Source organism: Miniopterus schreibersii (assembly GCF_964146895.1).
Source record: "Miniopterus schreibersii genome assembly, chromosome: 1".
NCBI classification, from domain to species: domain Eukaryota; kingdom Metazoa; phylum Chordata; class Mammalia; order Chiroptera; family Miniopteridae; genus Miniopterus; species Miniopterus schreibersii.
Window position 1 is genome coordinate 98032841 of NC_138101.1, and position 19540 is coordinate 98052380.

General features: G+C 36.6%; 1 protein-coding gene across 1 annotated transcript in view; it reads right to left on the bottom strand.

Moving 5' to 3' along the window:
* MDGA2 (MAM domain containing glycosylphosphatidylinositol anchor 2) overlaps window positions 1-19540 on the bottom strand; it is an 829367-nt gene that overhangs the window by 327682 nt on the left and 482145 nt on the right. The window lies entirely within an intron of this gene.

The following is a 19540-nucleotide window of genomic DNA, read 5'->3' on the forward strand; positions in this document are numbered from 1 at the left end:
GAAAAACAAATAAAACTAGTAATATTATAACAAATAACATCACATTACTTCCATTGAAATAACTGAGGAAATCCTTTAACTGGACAAAAAATTAAGCAGTTACTTTAGGTTCTTGGCCTGAGACAAAGCTCAACTTACATGAAAAGTATTACTACTTTTCTCAAATTTTCTTCCAGGGTTCATTATTGACAAATGATAAAGAGCAAAATAGGTTATTTCAGTTATGTTGCAATAATTTCAGTGTCTCAAATAAGCAATAGTAATAATTGCAGCAAAATTTGTAGTAATACTTGTAACTCATAGCACATTTATTGATTACTTACATTGGGTTAGTAACTTCACACATATATGCACAATCATATCAAATCTCTAATACATAATTTTGATAGAGATAATATTATAAATGAAATTTATCAGAATCTTAAAAATTAAATGACCTCTACAAAATAGTTCAGCATTCAAATACAAGCCTTTGGGACACAAATGTGTTAGTCTATATGGACTCCCATGCATGCTCTTGCCTCAATGCTCTCATGATTCCCTCTGCCTAGAAATGTCCATCCCTTCTGCATCTTTAACTCTTCTTAATTTTGAAGGCCTCAGACATCAATTCCATTAACAAACCATCCATGAAATGTCCCTTCCCAACAGATAATGACTCAATTTTTCTATTATTTGATTTAATACAAAGACACTATATTTATTATACATTTGTTATATACATATGATTCTACATAGAGGTATATATATGTGAAACAGAAACATTAATTCATAGGTTTTAGCATAGCTTACTGTTGAAATTTCATCTTATTTTAGCACTATTTATTTTGTTGATTTAAATTCTTCAGTTTCAATATTTCTTAATTAAAATGTATTAGTGGTGAATATTTCCTTGAAAGCTAGTCAAAAAATCTTTATTCATGCATAATTACTTTGCAGATAATAGTGAAAAACAATAAAACAGCTGCAAATTAGACCTCTACTAGGATATTTTAGAACATTTTTTTGTCCATGCAGTTAATTAGAATTCAACCCCTATAATGACAAATTTTATAAATTAATACGAGAATAAATTTGGGCTGCTTTATTAAATAGCCTTGTAGTCCAGATGCAGCTCTTCATCTTTCTCTCTCCCTCTCTCTCTCTCTCTCCCTCCCTCCCTCCCTTCCTCCTTCCTTTTGTTTCTCTCTCTTGGCAAAGGAAACAAGCACAGAGTAAAAATGGAAGAAAATATTTACAAACCATAGATAAAAGGTCATTTTCTAAAACATATAAGAAACTTGTATGACTCAATAGCAAAAATTTTTTTTAAAAATAACTATAACTCAATTTAAAATAGGTAAATGACTTAAATAGACATTTCTCCAAAGAAGACATACAAATGGCCAATACATATATGAAAAGATAACTAATAACCAGGGAAATGAAAAACAAAACCACAATGAGCTATCACCTCACACTTGTTAGTATGGTTATTATTATTATTTTTTTTAAAGATGTAAGTGTTGCTGAGGATGTGGAGAATTTGGTACCCTTGTATATTGTTAACGGGAATGTCAAATAGTGCCTCCGCTATGGAAAACAGTATGGAAATTCCTAAAAAAGAAAAGAAAAATACAACTACTGCATGATACTGCAAGTCCAATTCTGGGTATTTACCCAAAAGAATAGAAATCAGTATCTCAAAAAGATATTAGCACCCCAGTGGTCACTGCAGCCAAGATATAGATTCAACTTAAATTCCCATCAACAGAAAAATGAATAAAGAAAATGTGATATATACATATAATGGGATATTATTCATCCTTTGAAAAGAAGGAAATCCTGCAATATGATACAACATGGATGAACCTTGGGGACATTATGCAAAGTAAAACAAGCCACCCACAAAAGGACAAATATTGCATGATTTCACTTATATAAGGTACCTTAAAATAGTCAAATCATAGAATCAGACAGTAGAAGAGTGGTTATCAGGGGGTGGGGGGGTGAAGGTAAGGAAAATAGGATGTTGTTAATGAAGGGCATAAAGTCTCAATTATGTAAGATTAATTCATTTTAGAGAACTGATGTACAACACTGTCCCTACACTAACAATACTGTATTGTATACTTAAGAAGTAAGACAGTAGATATGTTAAGTGTTCTTACCACAGTAAAATAAATGTTTAAACTTTGAAATTCCTCTTGGAGCACTATGTATGATCTTGTCTACACTGTTATGTAGAGCGATGGTTTGCATCAGTTTAAATGATCACACAACTTGACTAAGACACAATGCACATATCTTAACTGGTTCATAATCTGAAAAAAAGTACAACTTATGCAACCAAGAAATAACCCTAGAAGGCTACACTTGGATGTCTGTCAATCTCTCTAGGTTGCCTGTCTTTATCCTATGTCGTCATATTTTTTACTTTTATTATAAAAGTTTTAGGTGAATAGACACTGGAATCTTGTGGTTTCTTTTGATTATGAGACCCTAGATAAGCACTACAGGTGTTTACCTGACATCATATAAAATATAGATTCTTAATATTAAAACCCCCAAAACAAAAATAAATGAAGTCTTCAGAAAACATTTTCTAGAGAGTAATATTTTATGAGATCAGAGTGGATAAAAATATCTTTAAACTAGGCACAAAAATCACAAGCTCTAAAAAAAGATGATTGATCCAGTTAACTATGAAAAATATTTTAAGTCTGTAAATCCAAAGACAAAAAAATAAAGGTGACAGACTGAGAAAAGATACTAGTAACACATCTAAAATGATTAATGTTAAGAGAATGTTGGGTGGTTCTTTAAAAGAAAGAAAAATAAGAACAAAATAAGGCCTCTAAAATAAACGATTTGTACGGAAAGCCACTATATAGAAAAAGCAAGCCTGAATGCTAATAAGTATGAAAAAGGTGTGTATCCTTAGCAGTAATTAAAAATATCACATACCATTTTAGAACCTTTTTATGGATACAAAAACTCTTAATACATTTCTTACTAGAGTGTAATTTGACACAAGCACTTTAAAAAACATTGTGGCAACAGTGTGTCAAGTTGAAAATGCATTCTGAGATCAAGTAATTCCACTTCCAGATATACACATTGAGAAAATATTACAGATGTGCACATAGAGACAGGTATACATTTGTTCAATTATTTCCTAGTAGAAAATTCCAGAAAAGTTTGAGCATCACTATTCATTCAGTAGAATACTGTACTGCAGTATAACAAAAAAGCTAAATCTTCAAAAATTAAATTGTATAATTCCCAAAAATTTATGTAGAAAAAAGTAAATAAAGTTACAAAAGAATCCATGTAGTTTTATAATATTTGTATAACTACTGAAATACAAAAATGCTCCCTATGATTTGAGCATACAAAAACATGTAACAAATACATCAAAATATGGATAAGAAAGACTAAATTTTTGCCTTATTGATACTCTAATGCTGTTTTGTAACAATGCATTTTATGGAATTGTTTAGTGTAGTTATAATTACTAATTAGAAATTTAACTTAATATTACTATAAATATTATAGATATATATTAATATTTAATATGGGTGGAACAAGGAATATTACAGGAACATAATTATTTTTATTAAAAGCAATATATTAACTATTCTCAAATAATTAGAAAATTACACATTCTTGACTTCTAACTAATAATACAAACTACCATTTATAGAATGCTTACCATAGGCTAGTTACTTTTCTACAAGCTTTATGAATACTAACTCACTTATTACTCAGAGAAATCTTATGAGGCATATGAGAAATTCAAGTGAGAGAACAACCCTGGGCATTTAGAAAACTTCTCAAGGTTACATAACTATTACGTGACTGTGCTGCTTTTCAAATCCAGACAGTCTAGCTCATGCTATTGACAATATCCTGTGCTGAATCTCAATGTGCCTGAAACATGAGTTGACTCTTAATTGTCATTGGGACCTCTAGTCATTCAATCCTTCTCAAATTACTCAGAATTTGTAAATCAAAAGATGGAAAACAATCCTCTCTAAAATATATATATATGTCTTCTGGATCACTTCAATTTTCTGTGATTATTATGTATTGTTGATTATAATTATTACCACCTTCTTTTATAAATGTGTTTTCTTGTTTAGATATGGGTTTATAATAATTTGTTTTATCTCATTCTGGATGTGGCTCTGTTTCTATAATGAGGCTAAGTCAATATTCCCACTTATTTCTGTTGCCAATAATGAAGAACTGGAAAGATCCTACTTACCCATGTTATTATCTTCAATGTAAATAGTTAGCCACAGCTGCTGCAATTTCCCCAATTGCATGACATAAAAATGAGGTGGGGAGATGAGGGCACAAATACATCTATCAACTCTCTAGGCGTTCAGAATAAAATATGAAAAAAGGAAGAAAATAATTTGCTTCTATTCAAACTGAATAGACATACAGATTTTATCAACACCTAATATACACAATGAGTATAATCACAAGACAGACTTATAATTAGTCACCATAAAGTTTACACTTGCATAGGGTTTTTCAGAAATGTCCTGTTTACCCCAGTGTTAAACTGAAGAACAATAAAGTATTAGATAACATAATTTCTTTAGTTATCTAAAAAAAAGTTCTTTACACACATTTCTAACAAGTGAATTAGAATAACATTGAATCACTTGAATATTAGTTAAGTGAAAACATATACTATTAAAAATACTCTAGGGGCTTCCAGTCAAGATGGCAGCATAAGTAAATGCGTTACGCACATTGTCCCACCCCACACCAACATTACAGCTAATCTACAGAACAACCATCACTCAGAGCCACCTGAAATCGAGCTGAAGAGAAGTCCTGCAACTAAGGATATAAAGAAGAAGCAGTATTGACAACGGTAGGAGGGGGAGGGATGTGGAATGGCCTGGATCCACACCCACCTGTGGCGGATAAAGATCGGGAGAAATGTCTAGATTGTGGAGGTACCACCGTGAGAAGTGAGGGGTCCAAGACTCACACCAAACCTCCCAACCCAGAGTCCAGTGCCAGACGATAAGTCCCCAAAACTTCTGGCTGTGAAAACCAGTGAGGATTGTGGTTGAGTGAGATGGAGGCTGATGGAGTCCCAGGTGCTCCTCTTTAAGGGCCAGCACAGGGACTTACTCAGACGCACTCCCTCTGAGCTCCAGGGCTAGAATAGTAGCTGGAAAGACACCAGGGACACACTGGGAGAAACTGAGTTGTCTGGCATGAGGGCGAGAGCTGGAGGGGCAGCTTTCTCCCAGAGAGAGGTGCTGTCAGATGCCATTATTCCTTTGCTGAGCACACACACACACACACACACACACACACACACACAGAGCTAGCAGGCAGTGCCAGACCTAAGTCTCCATCAACCTGATTCACACTATTAGCAGGCCCTGTTGAATCCCTGAAGCCCTGCCCCACCCAATTACCCAATTTGCAGGCCAACCCAAGCTGTTTCTGTAGCTTTTCAAAAAAAAAAAAGAAATAAAAAAAAAAGACCTGTCTTGGCTCATGGTTCAAATTTGCCTCATGTCCCTCAAACAAGCAGCATCTGGCATCAGCATGCCCCACACCTCTCGCTAAGTGTCCTCAGGCCTGGAACTAGTGGCAGCAAGACTTGGATTGCAGCTTGGCCTCTCCTGGGCATCTCCAAGCCTAGCACAAGTATCAGCCATCTGCAGATTGTTTTTCAACTCATGCTGGATAGCCCCAGGCAGTGCACAGAAGGCAACTGACTTTGGGCTGTACCTCTGGAGAGGCCCCAGAGCCAAAGCACCCAGTAGACAGCTTCAGACCAGGTCAAAGCACCACCTAACTATCTCACCAAGCAACATACCCATGAGGCGGACTCAGCAGACACCAGAGGCCCACTGAAGTAAGTTCTGCTCAGTGGGGTGGGCCCTTATACAGCTGGTCCTCCACAGTGGTCACATCAGTCCTTGCAGCTAATGGGCCTGTGGGTAAATCCCTATCATTACCATGCCAACAGCATTCAGGGCTCAACTATAACAAGAATGTGTACACAGCCCACACGGGGTGCGGAGCACCTAGAGTGCCCAGCTCGAGTGAAGGGGGAGCTGTGCCACTGGACCCTGCAGGATACCTATGACATAAGACCACTCTACCAAGCCTAGGAGACATAGCAGCTCTACCTAACACAGGGAAACAAACACAGGGTCATAAAGATTCTCAATGAAGTTAGAGGAAGGGTAGATTAACTTAGTGAGAACTTCAACAAAGACATAGGAAACACAAAAATGGAGATAGAAAACAAAAAAGAACCAATCAGAAATGAAGGACACAATAACTGAAATGAAGAATACGTTACAGGGGATCAACAGCAGAGTAGATGAAGCAGAGGATTGAATCAGTGATTTGGAAGATAAGGAAGCAGAAAACACCCAATCAGAGCAACAAAAAGAAAACAGAATCCAAAAATTGAGCCTCTAGGATAACTTCACACAGACCAATGTTTTCATCATGGGGGTGCCAGAGGAGAAGAGAGAGAGATCAAGAAATTGAGAACCTATTTGAAAAAATAATGATGGAAAACTTCCCTAAGCTGGTGAAGGAAATAGACATACAAGTGCAGGAAGCACAGAGAGTCCCAAACAAGGTGAACAGAAAGAGGCCCACACCAGGACACATCATAATTAAAATGCCAAAGGTTAAAGATAAAGACAGAATCTTAAAAGCAGCAAGAGAAAAGCAGTTATTTACAAGGGAGCTCCCATAAGACTGTCAGGTGATTTCTCAACAGAAACTTTGCAGGCCAGAAGGGAGTGGCAAGAAATATTCAAAGTGATGCAAAGCAAGAACCTACAACTAAGATTGCTCTACCCAGCAAACCTATCATTTAGAATTGAAGGTCAGATAAAGAGCTTCCCAGATAAGAAAAAGCTAACGGAGTTCATTACCACCAGACCAAGTACTACATGAAATGTTAAAAGTAGGATGTTGATGTGTGTGTGTGTGTTTTCCTATTAGCTCTACATTTTTCATGCCTAATCTCTGAGTTGTTCACCTGAAACTAATATAATATTGTATGTCAACAGTAATTTAAATATAAAAAATATTTAAAGTAAAAAACTTCAATTTCAATTTCAGGCCTTTGAGATGAATCCATGTTAACATGTGACTCTAGTTCATTCATTTTCACTGTGTATAATATTTAATTTTATGAATATACCACAATTTATATATCTATTTTACTATTAATAAATATTTAATTTCTTCCTTTACTTGTTTTGCTATTATAAACAATGCACTTTCCAACAACCTTTAACATATTCTTAGGAGCATATGGATACATATAATAGGGACATCATTTATATAAAATTTTAAAACAAGCAAAATAATAATATATTGTTAATTAATGAACAAAAAATAGTAAAATTACAAATAAGCATCTTGGGGAAAAACACCAAAGTCAGGAGAGCAATTATCCCCAGGAAAGAGTGGGCACGTAGGGGATTTTCACTGCATTAGCCTCGCTTGGTTACCAAAGTAGGGTGCTGATGTGTGTGTGTGTTCTCCTATTAGTTGCACGTTTTTCATGTTCCCAAACACTTCATCAAATTACTACAAGGGGATCCCTTTAGGTAAACATAATCTAAAAGGAAAAATAATTTTCCCATTTGAAATTCTGTAACGATGACACAGTAAACTGTTGTTTTTTTCACTAAAGCCATTGGTTACATGTCACCAGTTGTGGTAAGTAGCTTCTAAGTGACTCCTTGGAGGATGCCTGTCTTGTGTAAGCTTCTCCCTTTGCATGCGAGCTGGACCGCGTGACTTACTGCTAACAAACAGAATACAGCAAAAGTCATAGGATTTCACCTCAAAGATTATGTCAGAAAGATTTTGTGGCTTTTTGGGGAAGGTGCTCACTCTCTTCTCTTGCTTGCTTGCTCTATGGGAAGCTGGTTATCATGTTGTGAGCTGCCATGTGTCAAGGAACTTATTTCTCTGGAAACAGCCAGTGAGGACATGGAGCCTGCCAACATTCACATGAGTAGCTTGGAAGAGGGTCTTCCCCTCACACACGCCTTGAGATGACTGCAGTCCTGGTTGACAACTTGATCACAGCCTTGTAAGAGACCCTAAAAACGAAGCCACAGCTAAGCCATCAGGGATTCCTAACACACATAAGCTACAAGAGAGTAAATATTTGTTATTTTAAGCCACTAAGTTTTGGGGTAATTTATTATATAGTAATAAATAACATTTTATTCTTAGGAAAAAAACATAAACCAGACTATGGAAATATAAAAATATTTCTAGCAGTGAAGTTAAAAAGAATAAAAATGAAATATTTTAATAAATTTAAAAAGATGACTTGAGAAGATTAATTTCTAGCATGACAGAGAAAGGAAATCAACAAATCCTCAAATCCTCTTCCAGAAAGCAACAGATATTCCAACACTGGCCTAGGATATACAACAGACTGAGAAATATTTATTCACAAAAATCAGTGAGCTTCAGGTAGGAGCAGCACAAATCTATGGTATTTATGCATATGGCTACTCCCCTACCAGAGCACAACCGGCTTTGTCTTCAAGGCAGTCTAAGCAAGCACAGAAACAAGTTTTGCTGTTGCTGCTAGAGACAGCTCACTTGACCCAAGTATTTTCAGGTAAAGACAAACAAACAGGAGGGTCAGCAACTCTGATGTCCTGAGTTTGCAACCCTGATCTCACTCTACCCTGTAGGGTGCATTCCCTCTCTCTCTCTCTCCCCCTGACCCCATCTCATACACATACACACACACACACACACACACTCACAAATACACACTAAATTTTATCAGCCATTCATTATCAGTTGCTGCTACTGTATCCCCTAAGCTACAGGAGCTGTTTCAAGAGATCATGTTGCTCCTCTGTGAAACAATTCCTCCCAGAGTGATTTGACAAGAAAGCATGAAGGTTATTGCCCCAGAACCATGGAACAGAGTTGGCTCAACTACCTCTCCTTAAGACTCACCAGGACCACAAGATATAGGCAAAAATATTATTTCTGGCAGTCACTGCTGCTGACATTGAGTCAGCTGTCATTTCTGTTCTTCCTAGTATAACATGGAGATAGTCTGCGTCCATTGTCCATCCACTTTTCCTCTGCCCAATTACCTAGTAAACAAACATACCATCATTGATTTTCGGGTTTTATGAAGACTAAAAACATGACCTTTCCATTATGCAAACAAACATTTCATTTTAAGGCCAGATTGTTTCCTGAATTGTAAAAATAGCTACTGGATTTCAATTTATATTTAAACCCTTAATGTGAAAAGCGCAGCTCAGATGCATCGTATAACTATATGAGGTAGAAGATGGATGTAATAGGTCTGAAATCATTCCTGGAGATCCTTCTCGCTGATATGGTGATAGTTAACACCTAAAAAAGCACCTCAGTGTAGCAATAATGAGGCTGTGTTCTAACACCCTATTAAAATGCCACTGTTTCAATTACTTCTCCAGAATTTCACTTGTCTGCCAAGCCCCACTGTTTCTCACATCTATCTGTCACTTCTGATGTAGGGTGGTGGCAGCTTCTTACAGAAGTGCTCAAGTTTGTGGCTTCCTTATTTACTCAGCAAACAGGCCGTGATAAACTCAAATCAGTTTGGCCTGTCACAACATCCAAAATGAGGCAAGAGTTGATCTTGCGGAAATTGAAATGCATAGCATCTTCTTTTTATTTCCATGTAGTGTCTGGAAATGGCCACTTTGCTGATCTAGGAGTTAGAAACTAATGACCCTTTGCAACATTGCTGTGGTAAAATAGCATGAATGTGTAACGAGTCTCACTGAGAGCAAAATACATAGCCTCCCAGGATAGCAAGCCAGGTTGAAATAAATTAAGTGGGTGGGAAACCTGCCTGTCCTCTGGGCTAAAATATTGGGCAGTCAGATATGGTGTACTGCATTAACACATCTGTTTCAAGGCGTGCATCCCTTGGAATTTTTCTCATAAACTCTGGTGGAACTATATAAACAGCAGCAAATTCAATAAATTGCTTCACAGATCAACTTGAATGTAAGGTCAAAGTTCTCAGAAATGACAAAATCCTTAAAATATTATCTATGTAAAAAATAAATGCATCTCTACAAGGTTGCCATATCTGTATGACATTATGTAACAGTCCCATAATGTTCAGAAGATCATGATGGCATATAAACTACTGAGTATTTTTCTTTTCCCTTAATAAAATGAAATGTATCAACAAAAATCTTTCCAGTGGGGAAAAATAGCTCAATGCACAATTATTTAAATCAATTTCCTACCTCCCCCCCCTCCCCTTCCCCAGTAGAATACAGCTATGACTTGGCTGGAGTACTACAGTGGAAAACCAGTATAGGAGACTGGTGTGTGCACTGGAGTTTTCAATCTTCTTACAGGGTTTTATTTGAAACAATATAGTTAGGGATCAGTTAGTGTAGTTTTCTCCCCTTTATTCAGGAGGTACTCATTTACTTAACTGTTTCAAAATGCCGTTTCAGGAGGTACTCATTCACTCAAATGTTTCAAAATGCCTTAGGTTGAGACTTGCCCTGCATGCTGTTATACTAGCTTTATGGAAGGTGAATAGCTTTTCAACAGTTAAAAAAAATTTAAGATTAAAAAAACCTCATAGTACCTAAATTTAACTAATGTTGCATATATATGTTTTCATATATATACATAATCATACATAGAGATACATATCTATGTGTGTCTGCGCATGTGTGTGTATGTATGTTTCCCCTTTACAACTAAAATTCTATATATATAAGTGCTTCAGAAATTTGAAAACAATGTAAAGAACCTAGAAACCAACTATAATGTTCTTTCTTGTATATATTTTATGAGAGTTTTAAAAAGTATTCTTTACAGACCTCTCCAAAAATAAACTAATGTTTATTTCGAGGGAACAAAATTGTTTCTTATATAAAACATTAGCTTCTGAATTCTAAAAAAAAATTGAGAAAACACTAGAAATGTTATCACCATATATATATTTAAATATATTTTTATTGATTTCAGAGAGAGGAAAGGAGAGGGAGAGAGAGAGATAGAAACATCAATGATGAGAGAGTCATTGATCAAACCCACAACCCAGGCATGTGCCCTGACAGGGGATCTAACCCCGATCACCTGGATCCTAGGTCGACATGCAACCGCTGAGCCACGTCCAGCCAGGCTATCACCATCTTTTTAAAAAATATTTTTATTACTTTAGAGAGTGGAAGGGAGAAGGAGAGGGAGAGATGGAAACATTGGTGATGAGAGAGAATTATTGAATGGCTGCCTCTTGCATGTCCCCTATTAGGGATGAAGCCTGCAACCTGGGCATGTGCTCTGACCAGGAATCCAAATGTGACCTCCTGGTTCATGGGTTAATGCTCAACCATTGAGCTACACCCACCAGGTCTATCACCAATTTTTAATTATGATTGTCCATTAATAGAAAAGGCTATCTTAGAGCCTTCTTTATCTTTACAAAAATTTCAGTTGTCACATCTATAATTTAACATTCATTTCATTAAGGTGTCTATTAGTTGCTTTTATTTGACCCAAAACTCTTACTAAAAAACATTTCATGTCCATAAAAACAACAGGTTACCAAACTAAGAATAATAAATGCTTTCTGAATTTTTCCGGTAATAATGGATTTCCACTTGTCTATTTTTTTTACATCAGCTGGTCAACCTTTGTAATGAGTGAACACACATGGTTAAATGGTAAATCTGATGTACTGCAGTCAGAAAAATACTTAGTAATATCACACTTCCATTTTAGCTTTCCTTCTCCAAGTCAGAACACAGTAAAATGAACCCACCTATAGAGCACATAGGGAGTAATTAGAAAGGCAGAGAAACTTAGATGCTAATCAAAGGTGCAGGATAGTACGTTCATATAAATAAGAAAGCCACCCAGATAAAGAGTAACTGCCTGCATCTTAATGAGCATATTGAAGAAAGTAACCACCTTAGTTATGCAACTAATAAGATCTCTTCATTTAAAATCTGAGCTGTGTACAAATGCAGACATTGATAACTTTCTACAATTAGTTGTTAATAACAAAACAAAACAAAAAATGGCAATGCCAGTGCAGATAAGTGTGAGATGCTCTAAAAGAAATTTTTGTCAGACGAGAAGAGAAACATTTACTGTGTTAATTCCCTGGGAAAGGACACATACATTAATAATAGTAGATTTCAAGTATATATTATTCAGAATTCATTTTATAGAACTCTAGTACATTGAATTTAGCTGTAACAATTGTATACTATTATTATTTCATAAGATGTGTTCAATCACTCTCAGTTAGCTATTAAGTGTTTAGTTGAAAAAATTATGACTTGGATCCATCTGTTCTAGAGTAAGGGGTCCTAACTATGTGACTACATACGCATCTTCATTCTTCTAGTTTCTTTTCACGGTCCTGTGAGCTTTAGGAGGGTGCAGAATATGTCCTCCTGTGTACCTGCGATCTGTCAATATGTAGGGCAAGATGGGAAAGTGGTGGTAGGTACAAATAGCCACTAATAAGTGCTGATGAAACAATGAATGGCAGATGATTTAATGTGCCCAAGTCTGTATTCACAGAAAACCTAGACTTCAGAGAATGATAAAGCTACATGATATTCTTTGGGTGCTTGGATGCTTCTTTGTGGCCCAAAAACATCATTTTAATAGTTTGTCACTTGTTGTTGTTTTTTATTTATTTATTTATTTTTTTAAATATATCTTTATTGATTTCAGAGAGAGGAAAGGAGAGGGAGAGAGAGAGATAGAAACATCAATGATGAGAGAGTCATTGATGGAGCCCACAACCTGGGCCTGTGCCCTGACCCGGAATCGAACCCTGATCGCCTGGATCCTAGGTCGACGCTCAACCGCTGAGCCATGCCCGGCTGGGCTGTTGTTGTTGTTGTTTAATAAAATTACATTAAATATAAAAATAAGAGACGGTGAGGAAATTGGTTTCTAAACAGTAAACTTTCTTAGGGTATATTTATCAGATGGTCATTTTAATTAGGCTCATTAGCCACTATCATAAAGGGCAGAATAAATTTTTTACAGTCTCTTCAGAATAAGTAACTCAACAATCACTTGTCCACAAAACTGTACCTCAAAGGGATATAGAATTTTCCAGATATTTATCATAATTGTATTTTTATTTTAATATATTGTTTCCTGGACAGCAAAATTACATTCTTATAATAGAGTTAAAATTTAACTGAAAGGGAATGGCTAGACACAGCAACAATGTTTTAAAAATTTTGTGTTGCTAGGCTGATTCAATAAAACAACAACAGATTCAGAGGGTGCAGACAAGTTTATTCAGAAAAATGTAGATCACTAATTTTTCATTTCCATGGCTGAATAACCAACAATAAAGACTTCTAAAAAAAGTGTTTTCAAAGAAGCTTAATATATTTATATACACACACATATAAAACATAAAATTTAATTATCAGTTGTTTTTATTAGGAATTTTAGTTAATTCACTAAATTTGATATATTTTTTGCCTTTTTACATTATTCAGGCATGAAAGTTTCTAGCCTTTTAAAAAACATGCTTATTCTGGGATGACTGCTTTGCCTAAAAGGGAGTACTAAAGAGTTTTTATTCAACTAGGTTAACTGGTCCCTATGGCCCTCTCCAGGAAGCACAGTTTTAAGATGAGCACTTGGGTCTGATAAAGTAAAGCAATCAGCGCATAATAAATAAACAAAAAAAGCATGCAACACTGAAGTACTGAACTGAAATTTCAGATAAAGGAATAGTACATAGATAAAGATGTTTTAAGCTACCCCAGAATTGTACTTAGCTAATAAGATGGATCTCTCTCTTTCTCTGTCTCTTCCCAACAACATTACTATTAGTCATTTTTAGCAATAAAGAACCTGAATTTAAAGATACTTCATGACTTTCCCACAGCCGTTTAGCTATTAGAGAAAAAAACAAACGTACAGCTAGTGTTTTGTTTTAGAACATATCATTTGCTTACTTATTTTATGTATTCTGGAATGATTGTAATGTTAGTATGTTTGATATAAGGCGCAGCCTCTCACTTTTTCTTTGCATTAAAATACAATCCCTGCATTTCAGCACAAACTTCAGTATTATGGTTGAAGATATTACATATTCTATTTAAAACCAGTGGTGTGGAAATTTTCATTCTTTCCACTTTAAACTGTATTCTTTTCATGCACACATTACTTATATTTTGAGTTTTAGCACTTTCATTTAATTCTTTGAATTTCCATCAGTATTTGCCAATAGTTTTTACATTTATTGAACTACCATGAAAAGAATCTTCTTTTCAACAGAATTATGGCTTAACCGTCCAAAGATAATAATATTGCAATTTAACTAGGAAATAGAGAAAATATTCTTATGTCCCCTAGGAACACTTTGAAATCCTTAAATTAATTTAAAAATTCGGGCTTTGAAATACTTATTATCCAAATGTGAAGACATTAAGGCCCAGAATCTGCACTATATCTCACTGCAGGGTGCTCTTGGTGAACTGGTTTCATTGGGCCACATGAAAATGATAAATAATTAATACAGACTTACATCTACAAAGCTTAACCATCCTCATGTTAAGGTTTCATTTGATATTCAGATCAGGAAATAAACTGCTGATTAAAAATAAAAAAACATATAAGAACAGGTAAGTTCAAATAGTTCATTGACTTTAGTTAAGTATCTTGGATAGGAATTTAAAATGCTATTGCAACAAGAATTCAAAGGTTGCTTCAGTCTATAACTGGCAATTGGAACTCGGGAAGACAGCTACAAAACTTATAAGTAAACTGCATATTCTCTTCAATCTGTGGGTGACATCTTAGGTGTCTGAGAACTACAGTAAGTAGCTATATGTCCATGGATTATGCATATATGCATATAAGTTCTTAGGTTATATGCCTGGTAAAGGAAAATAATGAATTAAAAGCTGCATTTAAAATAAAGTTAAAATGTACACAAATTAAAAAATCAGCAAATTATGCTTTTTTTGAATATTTTAATATCAAGACTAATTTTAATTTAATAATAGTTCCTTATGCATCCTATATTGGGACATTGCTGGCATTTAGACTTTATAACTATAACTATATATAGAAAGTTATATATAGTTATAGTTATATATAGCTATATACAGTTCTAATAGTTTTATATAGTTTCATATATATTGTTTATAACTATATACATGATACTAAAATATTTTGCTTATAGGAAAGTTCTCAAAATAAGAACTTCATATAGTTTTTGAGCTATTTTATTTCTATAAATGTTATATTCATAAAAAGAGTGTTTTGCCTTTGTGTTAATCCCTTTTCAGAAAGGATTAAGCAACAATCCCTTAGGATAAGAGATGTAATAAGCAGTTGTAGTGATACTATCATGAGAGTGGAAGCAGAAACAGCAATAGTAGAAGCAGCAGATTTTCTCTTAACCTACTCAACCCACAGAGACAATCTTGACTACCTTAATACTATAACACTGCATTAACTGGTCACTCACTGTATCTTACTCTTCATTCTTCAATCCTCACAAGAACCCTGAGATATAGGAATCATTATAGGTTTCCCCCACTATCTGAAAGTAGAGCATGCCAATGAAATCTTTCATAAGCCAAAATGGCGTGAAGGAAAGGGTATCCCCTGCTTTCCAAAGTGTTTGTGTTAGGCCACTTGCTTCTACAAATGACCTATATTACTACCTGTTTTCATTAACAAACAAACAAACAAAAAATTCCATAGAAGATTTTCGCTTTTATGAAAAAAGCCAATACCATACAAATATAGGTCTTTATAAAAGCAAATTGCCCTAAGGCAAACATCCAGAAAATGGGTGGTACCTGTATTCCCGTTTATTATATAACAAAACTGATGCTCAGAGGTTTTAAATACTTTATTTAAGATAAACAGTTTCAAAGTCTTGGAGCCAGAATTTTGAAACATGTTATCTGCTTCCTAAACTTATACTCTGTGCAAGTACTTTCACTGCACAATAACTTTAGATAACATGTCATATAAGATATATAATATATAATAAAGAAATAATATATAGTGGTATAACCTTAAAAAGCTAAAGAGAGTGGAGTTCATAAGACTGTTATATTTAAAAAATTAAAAATCATTTTCATTACTTAAAAGTATCCTCTCCACTTTGGATTCATGTATCATAATCCACAGCTTTGGCATTTTTGTAATGTATATTTATAAGAGCTCACTACTGTTATGGACTGAATTTTTGTGCCTCCCTGGGGCCACCTCCAATTTTTATGTTAAAATCCTAACCCCTAATGTGATGGTATTTGGAGACTTTCAATTTTTTTTACTTTTGAGAGTAATTAAGGATGATTTTAGTCCAATCTGATCATTTAGAGAAAAAACTGAGACTCAGAAAAGTCGCTTCTTTATTGAACTCACAATTTAGCAAGTCTCAGGGATAGCAGAAGATGAAACAGGACCACAATTGCTCGATGTTTGCTCAGCGTTCAGCTATTAAACCACGTATCTTAACTCTGCTATGCTGGGTCAAGCCTCTCTGATGACAGGAACTGTCTTGGTTTTGCTTAACACTCTTTTCTCAACACTAAGTCGCACAGAATTTGCCACAGAGGTTAACTGATAATCGTTTGTTGAATGAAAACTGATGGGCCACAATATGTAATACCGTATGAAGTAGAATTCCACTCCCACAAAGGGTACTACCATTGAAAGGCATAGTTTATCAGATGCCAACCTCTCATGGAAAACATTGTTTCCTACTCACAGAGAGATAAAAAAAAAAAAAAATAGTGAAATTTCTAACTCAGTTTTCCAACAGCAGCCTTTGCCCTTTCTTAGTGAATTATGATTAAGATCACAAGTCACTTGCTCTCTTTTTTCTAAAGGACACGGGGACATGTGCAATCCTTCCTTTGTCTGAATCTTTATTTGAGGAAATTTGTAAGGAACACAATTTGTAAGCAATAAAAAGTAATAAAGTTTAAATATTATTATTTGGCATTTTTATGATTTGGCATTTTATGATTGGAAACAGGCAATCACAGACATTCATTTAAACTATATAGACAATTTCTAAGAATTCAGAGGTTATAAAAGAGTGGCAACAAGTCTAAGAAGGAAGATAAAAATGCAGATGCAGATTCTGAAAAAGAAAATTTCAACTGGTTTGATTTTACCTCAAGGTATCCTTCAGTAGTTAACTTACCCTACAGAAACACACACTTCTTACACCCTACGATAAGCTTAGCATTCAGCTGGTCATTTGGATAGGAGGATATTAAATAATGACAGAAGGTGACCTCTGCTCTCTAGGACTTTACAAGACCTTTAGAAAAACAATTTTACGGGCATGAACCATTATATAACACCTGCCAACATAAACATTAACTGTTAATTCAGGTCTGCAGTGCCTTATATAAAATTCCACAATTCCTTCTATGTGATTCTCAAGTTTAGAAGGATCTCAAAAAGGAAAGTTTTTCCCTAATTCATTTGGAAGCAAAATTTGACATGGCCAGAGCTCTTCTGATGATAAACACAGCCCTCAAGTGATCCCTGGGTATTTATAAAGTTCATGTTTGACATGACTCAGGGCACAGATAGAACTACAGGACTATTAATATTTTCCATCATGGGCTGGTGCCCCGGATCTCAATATAGTGATATTACAAAAATACTGTTTTTTCATCATAACCTTCCTGAAATCTGAAAGCCCTGAATCCTGAAAAGACCTCAGAGTTTCACAAAATACATTGTGGACACGATACATAAAGAGACAGTAATCACACTAAATTTCTGAGACGTGAAACTGGTCAGAAGTTATAATTCCCAGGAGAGGAAAGGAAGAAGGCGCTCAGGCAGTGGGCGAGGAGCCTCGACGGGGAGGCAGCCTGGGAGGCGGGGCGGGCCCGAGGGCTGCGCGGAGGGGGAGGCCCCTGGCCGGGGGAGCGGGGGGAGGGGGGGGGGGGGGGGGGGGGGGGGGGACCCAGAGGGAGGATGTTGGTTTGGGAGAAAGGGGGATCCGATTCTACAAAACAGGAAAAAACAGAAGCAGGGGGAATTGGATATTTATTAGCGAAAAGTGCAGAATGAACGTAGACGTTGCTAGGAGCGCGGGGCGGCCCCGCATTGGAGCGAGGCTGCGGGGCGGGAGAGCGCCCCCTGCGGAGGGGCCGGAGGGGGCTCTGCGGGGGCCCGGTGCCCCTGAGAGGAGCTGGAAGAAGGGAGTGGAGCTGCGACTACGGATGGCATCTGTTGCTCTGCCTCTACCTTAGATCCTTCTGAAAATTGGGGCGTCTCTAAATGTATCCCCTGCACCGTCTGAAGGGCGCCTAAGGCCGGACGCGTGGAAACGCCCGCATCCGCCTGAGCCCTTTCATTTACTGCGTCGCAGCCCCGCGGTCTGGAGGCACAGCCGCCTCACACCCGGCGACACAGGGGTTTGTCCTTAAGCCTGGGGGCGCCCCGGCGACCGGGAAGGACCCGGGGACAGCGCGGCGCCGCCCCGGCAGGGCCACGCGCTCCCGGGCGCCGTCAGCGGGGAGCGAACGCGCGCCGTCGCCGGTGGTCAGGGACTTGGAGAGCCGGTGTTCAGCCACAGCAGCAGGGCTCGCATGCTGAAAATGTGAAACCTCTCCCTCTCGCAAGAGACAACTGAGCTAAGTTTCTGAAAATACGAAGTAGCAGGCAAGTCAGGCGCCTTCTCGGATATCCCGCCTCTCCTCTCCTCCGCTGCGCCCTCCATTCCAGCCGGGCCGGGAAACACACTTCCTTCAACTTTCAAAGTAAATTAGACTCTTGCCTTAAAGTTGGGGGTAGAAATCACTTAACTTTTAAAGATGTTCTTATCTGCACAAGTCTACCGGCTTCTCCTCTCTGCGAGAACCTTTCTACCTTATCCTACAGTGTCAGGAACTGATGCTCCAAGTGACTCTCAGCATAGACAGAGCTGCGGACACAGAGTATGATGTTTGCTGTAGGTTTTGCACACCCAGCCTTTACTATACTGAGGTACGACTCCACTATCCCCACTTTGCTGAGACTTTTTATCACAAAAGGGGGCTTTTTCTACATCTGTTGATACGATCATGTGATTTTTTTATCTTTCATTTCAAAACCATAAAAATCCTAGAAGAAAACATAGGCAGTAAAATCTCAAACGTGTCTTATAGCAACATTTTTGCTGATATATCTCCTAGGACTAGGGAAACAAAGGAAAATATAAACAAATGGAACTACTTCAAACTAAAAAGCTTCTGCACAGCAAAGGAAACCATCAACAAAATAAAAAGAGAATCCACTGTATAGAAGAACATATTTGCCAAGGATAAATTTGATAAGGGGTTAATTTCCAAAATATAGAAATAACTTATACAATTCAACACAGAAAGACAAACAATCCCACTAAAAAAAAGAGCAAAGGACTTGAATAGACCCTTTTCCAAATAGGACAAACATGGCCAATAGACATATGAAAAAATGCTCAATGTCACTAATCACCAGAGAGATGCAAATTAAAACCACA